Source organism: Vanessa tameamea, chromosome Z (genome assembly GCF_037043105.1).
Source record: "Vanessa tameamea isolate UH-Manoa-2023 chromosome Z, ilVanTame1 primary haplotype, whole genome shotgun sequence".
NCBI lineage: Eukaryota > Metazoa > Arthropoda > Insecta > Lepidoptera > Nymphalidae > Vanessa > Vanessa tameamea.
The window spans coordinates 14,174,657-14,191,541 of NC_087341.1; the positions used below are offsets into that span (position 1 = coordinate 14,174,657).

At 30.2% G+C, this 16,885-nt stretch overlaps 1 protein-coding gene across 1 annotated transcript in view; it reads left to right on the plus strand.

Moving 5' to 3' along the window:
- Positions 1-628: 628 nt before the first annotated feature.
- LOC113396472 (basement membrane-specific heparan sulfate proteoglycan core protein) overlaps positions 629-16,885 on the plus strand; it is a 69,942-nt gene continuing 53,685 nt past the window's right edge. Inside the window, exon 1 of the mRNA XM_064220500.1 lies at positions 629-643. The gene's annotated coding sequence lies outside the window, so the exon portion shown is untranslated. The remainder of the gene's footprint in view (positions 644-16,885) is intronic.

Genomic DNA, 16,885 nt, shown 5'->3' on the forward strand with positions numbered 1-16,885 from the left:
GAGAGTATATATCTTGAGCTCAAAGATTATAAATATATAGTACTATGTAATGTGAAAATAAAGTTTCAATATCATATCTTACCACCGAAGCTTAACGTCATAATTTATTTTTTATAAATTTTTGCGATCATCCGATGGTACAATTACCATGGACCAATGTCCATTGATAGAGTTCGGCGCTGTGAGAAATATTAACCATTCCATATAACGCCAATGCGCCTTCCTTGTGCCTGTAGGTAAACTAGCTCACTCGCACGTATAAATTAACAATATATGTATAAATAACATAATGTATATTATTTGTTTTCATTGAATAATACCTATATTTTTAAATTACTGATAACTGAACAAAATGCTTCATCAATTCTGCGTTGAAAGGATTTATTTCAAATATCTATAGGAGGTTACGTCCATAACGATTTGAATTGTTTAGAGTAACGGATTAACAATCCAAATGCAACACAACCCGATTATAGGTCCTACGCGAGTTGCTTTACACTCTGAGCTCTACATTTACAGAGAGCCTTCGACAATCCGTATCGCAGTAGCACTAGGCACAGTCGTGAGGCGGGATAGTCAGTTCTACTCAGCACGGGCGACCGATCGCACGCTCCGACAACCCGCGCGGTCGCATACGACATCCGTAAGTTTTGTGACAGATTCCGATCGCGTATTGCACACTCCACACGGCTTAAATTAATAAATTCTAACTAAAACCAGCTAGACAGTACGCTCGAAGTTCAGCTTTTGAATAACGAGAGAAAACTTCAAACATGTCCTTAGTTACATTAACAGTTTAAAACTTCAAATTGGAATTTAGCCGATTTGTGCTCGAAACGACGCGTTTACAAAATTCTCCTTGCACTTTTTTGAAGGCTAATTTTAAACGTTTCAGTATTTCCGTGTAAAAAAGGAAGTTCTCAATATGGTTTGTTCGGTCATTTGGATTCCAATTTAAGCGTTTAATTTTAAGGATATATTTTAAGTATGTTGAAAAGCTGAACTATTTCAGTCTTATTTAAAATTTATATTCGTTTATTTCCCATTCTAGATGAAAACCGAAAGAAACGTGTTTTTTTATATTTTAATCATTTGTCATGAAAATAAGCGAGAAATATTGTTATTAGTTTGTTATCTAATTTATATTTAATATTTTTTTATTACCTTAAACATCAAATTAAACAAATTTTTATGAACAAAAAATGTGTTAATTATAAAAATAATTAAAAATATATTCAATTATAAATAAAACAATACAGTTAAATGACAATTGAGCTAGATAATTGTGCCTTTGTGATTGTAGTTTTGGCAATTTAATGACCGATCGCTAATTTTAATTGCTGTAATATACAATTTTCATTTCCCGACTTCTTAGTGAAGTGGTTATATGGAATCTAACCATTAACAAAATCGAGTGTTCCGTCTTTAATAAGAAATACCTTCTTTGAAATACATGTTTATATATTTTATAAAATGTCCAAGTATTGGATGGTTTCGAAGTTAGGTAAAGATCACGTATGGCCGCGCTTGTTGACCTAGAAATTCCATTATATTTAAAAGCATCACTTTGTAACATTATTCACAATTTAAGGGTTAAGAATTGGGAAAATGCATCTATTAAGATAAAATGTTATATGATGAAATTAAAAGCTTATGAGGTTATCCATAAAAGCTATCATTAAACTCATTATTTTTAGCTGTGGTTAAGTGCGTAAACAATATTTATCATTTGCGTAACTTTCAGTTAGTGTAACCAGCAGTCCTGTGCTTACTTATATAAATTAGTGTTCGCTCAGTGGTCGAAAATCGAATATAAACATTATTTATAAATAAAAAACATAATTATTGCGTAATATTTCGAACATTGTTTTTTTTTCTACTCTTATTTCGATAAGATAAAACTAAAGCACACTATTAACTATCGAACGATCCGTGTCGTGTCCATAATAATCACACTAATAATTAGAAATAAATCATTGCTCGTTTCAAATCATTACAAATATTTATTACAAAATTTTACTCATATCTAGTTATATTTGTTGGAATACGTCGCCATTAGTATATGTACATATATATATTATAGTTATCAAGTAGCATTACTTCGATACTTGCGCCCGACTGTATAGAGGGATATTATCGTTCACATCATGTTTTTGTTTTATTATTAATATTACGCTTAAATAAATAAATTATTATTATTATATTATTTTTATTCATTTACTGATATTTTATCTTAAATGCTAAATAAAACACTCATCCTCAGTAAATAGATTTGTATATTCAAACAATATAATTCAAAATACGCTAATATATTAATAGATTTCAATTAAACGAGGACGTGGTTAGTACGACGGATTATAATTTATTATGCTTATTGAATTATTTAAAAACTGCTTGAACGATTTCGGTGATTAAAGATTTAATCTGTTAAGGTTTCTGACTGGCCTAATATATTGCTGTTTGAGGTACAACATATTATCGTTCTACAGATTATCTAAAATAAGCATGATGTTTAGGTTATTCATTGATGCAGATATAATACATTATAACCAAGACAGTTGTATAATATTAGAATTCGAAAAAAAAAAAAATCGATATTTTTACTGTTTAGTGGTAACTCTGCTATCTTTAAGTTTATTTTTTTAAATCTGTTGTCAATTAATTGTAATTAAAAGAAAATTTAGATTTTTTTTTAAAAAAATTTTTCAATACATTTTGGTAGGTAACGTCATTTAATCCATTGGACATGATGAAAACTCAAAACATACCAAGGATTATAAATATAAAAACATCACGTGCAGTAAAAACGACATATCTATATTAAATATTTCGATATTTTCGAGTATTAACGCATCGCTACAACATCCGAGTCTAAAAACACAGGTTTATTTTCTAATGTTTATTCACTGTGAAATGATTTTTGCTAATTTCAATCGAGCGGAATGGTGAAAGGGTTACCTTTGTTTGAGTTAACTTCGAAGAAAAATAAACCAATCATTTTGTTGCAGAATGCAATTTTATAACATAAATAAAGATTTTGGCGAGAAAATATTAATTATTAATATCTTGTCACAAAATTCTATACAATGTGCACTAATGAGGAACCGACCTTGTATGTAGCGGCTATTTCGTGGAATCACAGTGAATAATTTATTTGTATCATTGTTTGAAAGCAACTAATCTCAGAATATCCCAAACCGATTTGAAATAATCATTTTGCGTTGATAGCCCATTTATTGAGAGAGGCTATAGACTATATAACATGATATCACGCCATGTCCCACGGGGACGGAGAAGTAACGTTTAACGCGGGTAAAAGCACGCGGAGCAGCTAGTCTAGTAATATAATGATACTACATACGATAATAAAATTATATCATTTTGCAAAGGTCAATGGACTTAGTTTCCTGATTACAATTATTCACATCCGGTTATAAGAAATAATATAGGGTTCTGTTCTTAATAATGCAAATGACATATCATCAATGAGATCTATTGTGAAGTGTAGTGTTACGAGATATTAGGACTTAAGATTGAATTTGACACGAGCCACGCTTAAAAATCTCCACTGTCTACAGTAACGACAAAATCCGTGCTGTTCTATACTAATATTAATATATAAATCTGAAGAGTTTATTTCTTTGAAATCCATAAATCCGAATTTGGAAAAAAACATTTTTATTTTAGATAGCCCGTTTATTGAGTATGGTTGTATACGCAGTTTCACGAATGGTCGGTATTATCTGAATACTTCTTATTGCTTCAGACAAGCCGTTTATTAAGGAATATTGTAGGCTATACACATTTCTTCCTTATAAATCTATAAGAGTATAAAGTCGATCACCGACAATAAACATCTCCCTTTATTGTAAACTGTGTGTACAGTCTTTATTGTCTACATTTGCCGCGGTTTTGTATTTATATTATAAAATTTCAGTTTAACTGAACGCGTCAATATTGAGTACATTAATTTATATTCTTATTAACAGCTTATAACTATTATAACTATTATAATCTTAACGCTGTAACCCTTTAGGGAGTAGAAGTGATGATACACGTCAAAAAATCAAGAATAGACTTAACGTGATATATTGTAATTGATTAATGAAAAACTATATTCCAGAATAGGACTTTGACTTAAAATATCTGCGTGACTGAAGTTTATATATTTATACAGTTAGCTTCAATTCTTGAATTCGGAACGCGCATGACCTAACGGGACGCGTTTAACAACCCTAATCGACGACGTTCAGTTGCTTTAAGGCTCCAGTGGTTATTTGATTTTAGTTCAACATTAATTCCTCTCTTTCCCTCTTCACTGATCTAATATTCGCAAGAAGAAAACAAAATTATTTAAGTAACAACCAACTTAACAACAATATTTGGTAAATCTGGTAGTTTAGGTAAATTATCAGCAGTATTAAAGTTTTATTTATTTAAATTTATTTTTTTATATAATAACGGCTGTTTCCCGCGGGTTTTGCTCGCGTGGAAATTGGTTATAAATAATATAGCAGACAAATTTAAAATATTACGTTAATTTAAGACCTCTTTGTAAACCACATTTGTGGTTCAACTTTCGTGGGCTACATCCACCAGACTGCTTGTAATGCTCTCTCTCGAACAGGCTATTTACAACTTTCCATACGAAAAACAGTCTTCTTTTAGGCCTACTCCAGCCATTTTAAAGATTTGACCTTGTGCTTTAATAATTGTCATGGCGAAGCAGACTTTAAGCGCGAACTGTACTCTTTTGAACTTAAAAAGGTATTCTGAGGGTATCAAAGATATTCGTGGACTGTTTCTCATTCATTCATCATCCAGTGATAACTGTAGCCTCTATGACAATACGATGGAGGGCCGTTCCTATTAGTCTAGTGCCGTTGCATAATTTTGGAGGTCTTAAATCCCCAGTAACATTATTGGCACGCCAATCTTCTAACTTAAAAAATGACGGACTTCAAGACTAACCTATATATGAAATTTCAACCTCTATTTCACCCCTTAGGGCTAGAATATCCAGAAACGCTTAAATACTATTTACTAACTAATACTACTTATTTTTAATTAGTATCCTAAAAATAAAGTTTCATGTTTCTAACTTCAAAAAATGACGGTATTCCGGACAAAATTTCAACATTTAATTCACCCCTTTAGGGGTAGAATATCCAGAAACGCACTAAATAAACCGACTATGGTTTATTTTGTGAAGATACCGATGATATTTCTTATTTCGATATATAAATAATTGATTGTGTATTTTGCATTGGTAGTCTCTTCGCCTCATACGGTTATGACGTCGTGATTACCATTGCTATTTCTATATTACCTTAAGTGTGTATAAATAATGTTACATTTTATGCGGTATGTTATAACGGGTCGTTTGACATTGGATCGCATTTTAGAAAATAATATACTAACATTCTATTCGCGTTTACAATTAATTCAACACACAAGAGTATTTTATGTATCCGTGGGACTGTGATGTGTAAAGTTGTATCATAAATTATTCAACTGGCGTATGCACTATCATTTTTTTTATAATGTCTGGACTTACGTAAGTCAACTCAACTCAACTCTTTAGTAATACTTGATATATTTAAAAGCTATTTGGTTATTATCATACAATTATCGAACTTATTATTCAATTGTTACTATAGTATAAAATCTTATACAAATTTAAATGTATTCTTAATGCCAACCTGTAGGTCCTTAAAATAACTTTTGACATTTTATAACATAAATCAAATTTAATATTTATACATAATGAAACTTGTACATATAAATGAATAGCTAAAGAAACTCTTGATACTAACTTTTATTCGGGTAATATTTGAATATATTACACAGACAGTCAAAAAACATTCATTGATCTTTTTTATTTGTAAATAAAGTATAACATATTTTATAAATACGTCACAAACAAAGAAGTAAGTTACAATGAACTGTAAATAATTTACATGTATTTCCTCAATTTATAATATATCACTCTATTTATATAAACACTCGATACCCACACTTAATCGGTAACAGATAATACATATTTATGACTAAATGATTTATAATCTGTACCAATTAACGAGATGATTTTTTTTTAATGCTTAACTCAAAAATCCTACCAGGCCAATACTTAAATAACATAAAACGAAGCGCTTTTCGAAACGTTTTAGCTTATAATATAATTATATAAGCTGTCCTTAACGTAAACTGTCGAAGAGAGAAGCGTGAACATCGTAATCATTTCATATAATATACAAAAGAAAATATCAAAGTATTGCACAATATTTAGCTTAATTAAGATTAAGATTAAGCGGTATTGATTAATACGGCTCTAGGTCCCCCGAAATTGAGTTGCGTCTTTGGAATCATCTTTTTTAGCTATTGTTATCGGCTGTAATCATCATTTTATGTTTTAAAATATTATACATTAAATACGTGTAACAAGTTAATTGCACACATTTATACCGTTATAAATTCACATTAAAATTGCTAATATAAAATGTGTGCAATGAAATAATACCTAGACCAGAGAGATATAATTATATCTGCTAATTAATTTCGATTAATAATAAACAGTTCATATGTATAACTGTTCTTAAAGTGTTTTTTTTTCTTAAATACAATCCAAATACGTCGTTTAGCTTGTTAGTTTTGTGCAACGGATGCAGCACAATTATGCCGACATTAATTTTTCATTTTGTTTTCCTCGGCGCGGCCCCTACGACTGAGTTCTAATTATGTCCCTTTTTTGTTATGTTGAGTATAATAAGACCAAAACACTTTAGAATATAGTAACAGCCGGTAAATGCTGGGCAAGTAGGTACCAGCAGTGGGATATTTAACATAATGGGAAAACGTTCTGGAACATTCGGTTTGAATATTTAATGACTTAAATGATTACCGATCGCGACGACTCATTGGAAAAATGTACGTTTCTTTTAAACAAGTTGTATCGTATTAACAAACACAGACATTTATTTAAACAAAATCTATCGTGCACCGGCAATGTAGTGTGTACAAAAATAAAACGTTACTTAAATAAACAAATATTTATTTTAAAAAAAATATAACTCAATGTTTATTTTGATTAAAGTGAACATATATGTATGTATTTCGAGACCGAATTAAAGGCGTATTTTATTTGAACGCCTTGAGTGTTGAGAAGTGTTGTTGTTGTCAACATTTAAATTCGCTTTGATGTGAGAACGTTTTGTTTGTATTCGAAATACGATACGTTTACGTGAAATTACATCGGTATAACAACTTTGCCCTTTATCAAGAAATGTTTAAAGGTATTTTTAAAGAATGCTTAATAATATTTTCGTTACGCGTCTTTTATTGTCACACACCGGAAAGCAGGAAGAGAGTCTAGATCGAATCAGCATACTGACCCTTGTGATATTTTTATAGATTCCTAGATATCTTCAATCTCGTTTTCTAACCACTAACATTAAGGTTTTGTGACGTATTCTATTTCACATTAGCAGCCTGTAAATTTCTCACTGCTGGGCTAAAGCCTCCTCTACCTTTGAGGAGAAGGTTTGGAGCATATTCCACCACGCTGCTCCTATGCGTCTTGGTGGAATACACATGTGGTAGAATGTCGTTGAAATTAGACACATGTAGGTTTCCTCACGATGTTTTCCTTCGCCACCGAGCACGAGATGAATTATAAACACAAATTAAGCACATGAAAATTCAGTGGTGCCTGCCTGGGTTTGAACCCGAAATCATCGATTAAGATGCACGCGTTCTAACCACTGGGCCATCTCGGTTCAGACTTATTGTCTAATTTATAGAAATATTCTAGTATGCACAATTAGTATCGAGCTAAGCAATCTTTAACGTAATTTTACAGCTTGTGCTACGATATTTTCCTGTGCGTCAGTGCGCCTAAAAATATATATTTAAATTGTTATTAAGAGCTTTTTTTATAAATATGAGAAAATCAAAACATACTTTAATTTTCTATTAGGATTTTTCAAGCATTTTTGAATTGTTATTTTACAATGTTAATTTAAATGTACTACCGTTTAAGAATAAGCTAAATTTTAGTATTTATTCATTTCGACAGTTAAATTATATAGGTATGTGTTAATAAAATACATAAATATAATAATTTTTAAACATTCTTGCAGTGTTTGTTAGAATATCCCAATCGAGTCGATTCTACTCAATTGACGCGTATAATTATTATAGTTATCAGAATTAAATAACGTACATGAACCTTAGTGTCAAATCAAAGATCATGATCAATTTAATAACATCATATCGTCATAGTAACACCCTTATTTTTATACCTATTTGATAACTTACAATATCAGACAATTACTTATAAAATATATGTATAAGACAAATATTTTCTATTCATTTAGGTCAAGGCCCCTAGCGTAAAAAATACAGGGGTTACAAATCTGAAGTAAGAATTAAAAGTTGTGAGAATACACGTAAAATTATTATCTATGCAGAATGAAATACTTAATTCCATAAAATACAAAAATTTCATAAATTTCCTGTACTATACTCGAAATGACAATTTTATTATTCATTCTTTAACTGTAATTCGAAATTTGAGGCCCTGTGGTATATGGGGGCCTAGTGCAACCGCTAAGCTATCTTATCCTTAAATCTGCCAATGTACACTAGTATTAGAAGCAAGACATGTTTTAATTCAAATACAGAAACGACACATACCTATACATGCCCTAGTTAAAATTCTTGTTATAATGAAGATGATGATTTTAATATTCTAAGGCTTATTAAATATGCAAAACGCTTATCACGGAATATCTAGGACGGCGGTTATGCTGTTTATTTAAAAATAATATATTTGTTATTGTGCTGTATTTAAAACCTTACGCTAAATAAAAAAATACGCTTTTAAATTAAAGAAATCAAAATGTATATATAATACGATTTTCTTAATAAGTTAAGTACATATGTGTAGGATTTCTAGTCAATCTATATTAAAAGATTTCAAAATAATGGGGGAGAAAAAACCAATGGCGAATATATCTGTCTCAAATTGTTCAAATAAATTGAATTTATTGTAAATATTTGTTACAACGCAAACTGTATGACCCAGATAGTATTGTACACAGATGCGTTATTCAGATGGTTCGTGATACAGCCAGTTTTTAGTTGCACCTGTCGTGTTTTTTATTTGTATCATATCAACCACAATAACATTTATTTGTTATTTCTTACTCATATAACACTAAAATATAGGAGTCTTGACAATATAAACGATGACCCGATAAAATGTAACATCATCGAAAATTTTACGTGAATCTATAGACCAACTTGAGATCTTGATGGAAATTTTAATTCAACGATCATAGTTTGATACCTCAATCCGCTGGTGTCATTTACGAGTGATTACACAATTTAACGTTTTATTATTATAACTATAAATGTTTTATGTTGACGTTTACATTCACATACAAGATATAATAAATCATCAATCGATGTAGGCGGTTCATAAACTATAATAACATGAGAACAAAATTGAGCGTAGGAAGATGACGACTAGTAAAATTGCTTATGACCTGAACGAGATGGTTTTTTTTATATTATTTAATATAGGTAGATATACGGCAAATTGGTTACCTTATAGTAAGGTCAGCGTCACCCATAGGCACTGTAGGAAATATTAACCCGTATTCCACCAATGCGCCACCAACATTGAAAACTAAGGGATTTGACCCTTGTGATTTAGTTGGCTATAGCAGGCTGTAGTTACACTGGATCGACTTGTCCTTCAAATCGATACCCAATATTACTAAATATACCTATTTTGTAGTAGAATGTTTGATACGTGGGTGGTACCTACCAATACGTCCTTACACAAAACTCTACCACGAAAGCTCTGAGTAAATGAAAATTTATATTTAATTAAAAAATTACACAACAAACTAAAAGTATGCTTTTTAAAAAAAAACTATTCTATTAATTAATGTCGTAAAAGAAAATAAAACAACGTCGAAACGTTGGAAAGTTAAACAGTAACTATATAAACACTTTGTTATTTAAATATAACATTTTTTATCAACCAACTCAAAACGAAGTTATCGGGACGTCTGTTTGTTCGTAACTAGCTTCAATGCATACTCTATCAAACAAACATCTGACGGTTCTGAGAAACCATTAGTTGCATTACTTTTATCCGGCCTTTATAATAAACAAGTTTGCAATGTATCGTTTTAACGGTCACTATTGTGTCATCGCTCCACTCGTCATTACAAATCATCACTCAAACCAATAAACTGAAGTGACAGTGTGGCCACTAATCGTGAGTGACGTTCAAACAGACAGCTCTAATTAACAGAACAACTTGGACATCTGATTATATTCATTCCACTTGTACTCAATCTTAGCTTCAATTTATCATCACGAACAATAAGCGTATTAGGATCTAGACAGCTTTACATATACATATACAAATACAAATCCATGTTTTAGTAAACCGGGATCTCGTGATATGCAGAATTAAATTTATATTTTGTTGTTACGAGTAATATACTAGCTCTCAGACCTGGTTTTGCACGATACGAATCTACATTGAACGTTTAAAATGAAGGATAAAGTTAAAAAAATCTTCTCGGTTTCTCTCGGCGTACGCGAAAATCTGACCAAAGTTTCATCAAAATCTGATGAAAATCATAACATGGAGGCATACATACAAACATTAATTGTTTTATGAATATGTAAGAGAAGAAGGAGATAATTATATTTCCAAACATATATTTGGTAGCTTTTGGTGTACCTTACTTATAATTTATATTTACATTGAAAATAATACTGAATAAAATCACAATAATGATTGTGACGGTTTAATGGCCTGACGTCCGAGTGAAAAAATACTAGAATACTATTACAATACAAAAATACGTAGGTGATACCTTTTAAACTTTCGTCTCTAAAAATTTAGTCGAATAATGGATATACACTGATATTACAGATGTGAAAGTATCCATCGGTCTGTTACCTCATTCCGGTAACCCTTTGTTGAAACTGATCATAATAAAGAAAACAACATATAACTTATGGCAAAATATATTTGATGGAAACGGATTGACAGAAAACAGCTTGAAATAAATTCATTAATATTCGCCTGACTATAATGCATCGAAAATTGTACATCATTTGTTTTTTTATAGACTGGGATAAAAGTTATGTAATTATAAGGTGTAAAAAATAATATTACACATTTTCGTTAAATTAAAAATGTATCACTTTCAACGACACATCTTATCTAGTTAATGTGTATTATCAGTAGACCGAACAAAAGGTCAATTCCTGCAGCCAAAGATTAATTAAACCTAAGTTTTCACTTCAAGATTGGCCAAAAGTGATTTTTTATACCGGCATATGCACATATACGTAAATGAAGGGTTAATGTTAACGAGGAATGTTTTAATTAATTTACTGGGTTAACTTAAATTAATTTTATATTAGATTTTATAGTTCATGAACGTTTTGTAAATAATTAACATAAATCACTGACCTATTAATTAGAAATTGCTACAATCGATTATGAAATTAGTAATTAATTAAACAATTCTTATGTATATATAATTAGTATAGTATAAATTTGCGACTGTTATTCATTAATAAGGATAAATATGCAGATGTACTAGCTCTTTGTCCCGACTTCTTAACAATAATTAATACCTCGTACTAAATTTTACCAATCCTGCTAACATTATAAACGCGAATGTCTGTGAGGATAGGTCGAACATTGTTACTCTAAAAACGTATTGAACTGATTTTGATAGCTACATAACATTTGCCCCCTCTGCATCCTTATATAATATAGAAAAAAAATACAAAAAAAAATATATACCTCTTTATAATATTAGTAGTATATAATAGATTGCCAGGAATTTCTTGGAACTTCCAATAAATACACATATATTCCAGATCACCTGATTTTTGAAAATTAAAAAGTTTAGCCGATTCATAAAAAATGTTTTTAGATTGCATAACATCACGCTACTACCCACAAGGTATAGAAGTATCGTTTACTCGTGACATATAAATGATTAAATCAAACCATAAAAACAACAATTCCTGTTGTAATTAATCATTTAAAGTAAATATATTAATCTAAAATAAATATTTTAATTATCTCTTTGTAATTTGATCTAGAATCGAAACTACGTAACAAATGTGACAATGTTTGTTTGACCCCTGGATTTTCCAACAATCAAACATCAATCAACATCATAAAGATTTTGTAAGAGTTTGAAAGTGAAGTAGGGTTAATTTATCGCAAACATTTCGAAACATCGAAAGCAAATCCGCGTGGGACCTTTAGTTCCATATATTAAAAGGTAACAGTTTTGTTTTAAATACCCGCCATTTTTAAACATTTTGCTATATTTGACTCGAACAAGGGGACCCAAGCTAAGCTGACGTCGTATATTATGTGTATAAATAAAAATATATTTTGTATAATTAATTTCCGACTTTTTTTTTTATAATTGTATATATTTTCAATAATACGTATTACTTCTACTGTCTTTACGATTACTCAAATATACTTACATATTTCGTTATATTATAACCTAAGAATGCTTCAGACGAAACATCGACATAATCGGTATTATTATATACATATACATAAATCGAAACCAAAATACTATATAATAAATACAATACAGCATAAAAAATAAAAATAAAATTACTGTACAAATCATATGCACGTGGAATGGAGGCAAGAAATCTAGCAGCACAATGAATAGCAAATTCGATTCTCTGAAACTTTTTTAAATATCTTATATATATAGCTATATGTTTTAATACAAAACGATAATTTGCCGATGCGATGTCGCACGACTATTAAGTCTGAGCGCCTACATTATCACTGAATGAATAACTTTAAGCATGCCATGAGCTTACTGCATTAACCTGCTTCGGTTTGAACAATTCACGAAGTTTCATTGTAGTCTAAGTTCGCTTAAGAAAGGCCTAAGGAATTTATACTTAGTACAAACTAGAGTTAATTTCTTCATTAAGACAAATGTGTTTTTTATCTCAATCAGTGTATATTTGTACTTTTAGATTTAGCAGCAGCTTTACGTGGGCGGTGCGGCTCATTTATCCATTCGTAACTCGACGTTTCGTTTAAGATACATTTAAAATATGAGTTGATATTTTTTTGATACAATAGTTTATTTATAAGTATAAGGTTTTTTAGTAACTAAAAGTTTTAATCAAATATATTATCAATTATCCGGTCAATGGACAGGCCAGTCGGTCATTCCCAAAGGAGATATTATAGCACAATCACGTCAGTCGTCTGATGGGACAGCAGTCCGTAATAACCAGAGAGAGTTCAAGCGTAGAACCTAATGTGCTTTCCGAGGCACGGCATTGTAAACATTTCCAATTTGCAAATGCCAATAATTGGTCGAACTGCAATTCGAATAATTGGAACCTGTACCTTTTGATCTGCAGCCCGTTGTGTAAGCCACTACACTATCAAAGCAATTATAGAATAATACAGAAAATAATTCGAACCTAATATAAAAATTCAGTACTAAATTATAACTCTTTTATAACCCTAATGAAAAGTTCTTGCTCAATTCGATAAAAGTTAGTATTTTATAAAATATCGGAGATAGCAAAATGCGGTTCACAAGTTAAAAAGACAAAACACAGAAGATGTCGTGCCGATGTACAGATTTGCATAAAGAGCAACTATTTGCCGATTACCGTACCCCACGGTATGCGGCACGAGCGACAGCGATTATGAATTATTTGCTTAAATTAATCTGTCTCATCTAAGATTTTTCGGCTAATATCTTCAATCAATAATGTACTAAACATTAAGTTGATATTTCCTTGAAATATCTCAAGTGTATTTTTTATCGAACTAATAATGTGTACATATTATTTTAAATATTCGCACGCTTCAGCTTATCAGCAACGGTGTTTTAAAGTATCGTCCCCCGTGCACGCGATACCCGCTCATCACGAAATTAATATCAGTTTCAAAATAAGTGTCCTGCAATAGCGTCCTGACAATATAAATTTCATAATGTTGAATTTGAGCAATTTCACCTTTCGTTACCAACAGCCGTTTTTTACTGAAATTTAATGATGCTAAATTATGTCAAATGAGAGTTATTACTAAAGTTGTCTTTTTCGTATTCCCTACCTCTTTCAAAATATTTATATTGTTAGTGGATTTTAGACACGATCATGGCTGTGACTTCATTTGATTTAACAAAATTTTCGTAAACTTTTCGAATATTAGCATTTCATGAGAATATTTTTATTAGCAAATAATTTCGAATAAATGTTGTTACTTTATATTTACAACTTCTAGAATATATTCCTTAACATTATTATCTAAGAATGCCTCAATATTAACATCAATCCGACATGAGGTCGTATGTCGCTTAGTTGATTATTCCGAACTTGGAAAACAATGGATGTCATCCCCGAACAGGTATTGTCGCAGAGACAAGACATAGACAATGGTGTCGTATTCCCCGAGAACTAAGAAGAAGTAATGTAATACGACCTTTATTGTTTTTTTTAAGATTCTTAGTCATTTTGTAATAAAGGAACTTTTATAACTTAGTAACAAGAGTGTAAATCTTACAGTTTTGTTGGCTCCATGTTGAAACAGACTCAATTATTATTTTTTTAATTCTTATTACATTCCACGTTCGATTTACAGTTACAAATACATCATATGGATAAATAATTTATATATTCAAAATTTATAGGGATCATTTAAAACAATTTTCAAAACACGAAAATACAATCACGGGATATACAAGCTGGTTCGTAATTTGCGTTTCGCATGCAACTTTTCTTTCTCTTATATAAAAAATGATATTTTAAATGAATGATCATGTAATAAGTAATTAATAATGATGTTATACACGTGTTTTCGACCGAAATCCAATAACAGAGGGATAATATTAACCGACATTTTGACAAACTTTTTGACAAAATTAGTATTTAAATATGTTTTGAATGACATTATCGATGTAACGTTTTTTCAAATTGCAACAAAAGGTTTTTTAAAATCTTAGCTCGTCTCGCTGTCGGGATTAGTCCTTATATTTTTTTTAAGCAGGATGTTTGGATGTACCACGCTACTTCAATAATGTTTAGTGCATACTCATGATAGGTTTTCATCCAGGTTTCCTTCACGGCTATGTATTATAATCACAAATTAAGCATATTTCAGAATTCAGAAGTCGAAAAATCGCAATTGTCGCTTAAGAATCCTGTGTTTTAACCATTGGGCTATCTAGCTCGAACCTCTTCTTAGAAGTTTTTAATAATTTAAAAGATAGACTAAGACTTTATTGTAATTGGTTGTATATTAGAGTAAAGTCATGTTAAAGTATTTTCTTTTGAATTAATGAATGTAATAAAAATGATATTTAAATAACATATTTTAATTTATTGTTCATTGAAACCATACAAAGTATTACTATAGCGCACGCTGAAGGTAAACAATCACTGTATATCAATCTATTTGATTATGTTTTTACTTAGCTAACTATAAAAACTTTGTGGCCAATTTATATTACGTTAAATTGCTTATAAAACAAAGCCTTTGTCCTTACGGTAGAGTAATTTTTAGACAAGTTCTTTCATAAAATATTTTGTAAGATTTTATTACAGTATAGATATATATTATAGTATCTTGAATTGCAACTGTAATTAACTTGAATTTTTAACTACATTACATTTATGGTTAACGGATTTTTGCTTCTATCGATAATAGTTAACAAAAACAGTCAATAGGCACTAACGATGACTAATGATAATGAAATGTAACCACAAATAGGGAAATGTAAACAATAATTGCCTTACTTATAAATTATGTTTAGCGGCTGTTTGATAAACACAGATTTCTCTCTTTCTCGCGTCATCAATTTTACATCCGAAAAAAGAGGACGCAGGTTTGATGAACAGCTTGTCCTCAAAACAAAAAAATATTAGGTAACATTTTAAAATTAAAAAAAAAAAGCGATAGTTCGAATTTAAAACGAAAATAATTTAAACGGAATTTGCTTTTCAATAAATTAAAATATACACATGTATATTTTATACATATATATACAAAGACACCAAAATTTCTGATTGTATACATTTCATTATAAAATTGAAATTCTTAATCGTGCTTATTTATTACAATAATTGCGGAACAGTCATCTCGCACTGCAAGGGATCATTTGCAAAACTCCTTTAATGTTTTTAATGAAAAAAAAAAGTATCCTAGGTTACTCATGCATAATTAATTATGGTATTATGCCAGAAGCCTTTACGCAAGTGCGGACGACAACTGTACAAAGTTTCAACTCAGTTGAATGAACGATGCGTGAACGCATAGAATACGAACGAATACAAACATTCACTACGAGGTTCTATTTAACATCACCTGTTAAATAAAAGCTGGCATGGGTACGTCAGGTCTGAGCAACTGAATTTTAAAAACAGTTTGACACAACCGATTGAGCTGAAATTTGTTTTAGAAAATATATACTAAAACATATTTAAAAGGTCAATGTTTTTCATATAAAATAAACAATTATTTTTACATATATTACACAATATACGTATTTCTTTAGTATTTTTATTTGCTATAAAGTATTACTTTAGTTTATAAAATTTCGCTCAATGATCGAATTTAAACAATACTGATACGTATTCTATATGCGAAGAAACAAATTAAAAATCGTTTGACAAATAAAGGAGAAAAAGGTGCTGAATTGTTTTGCCTCTGCTTAAGTATATGTAGATATTCTAATATGTATTATTTGCAATATTATTGTGCAACAATTACAAATCCTATATAAGACTCAACTTTAGCACGTTGACATTTATACAAGATGTAATAATATTTAAGTAG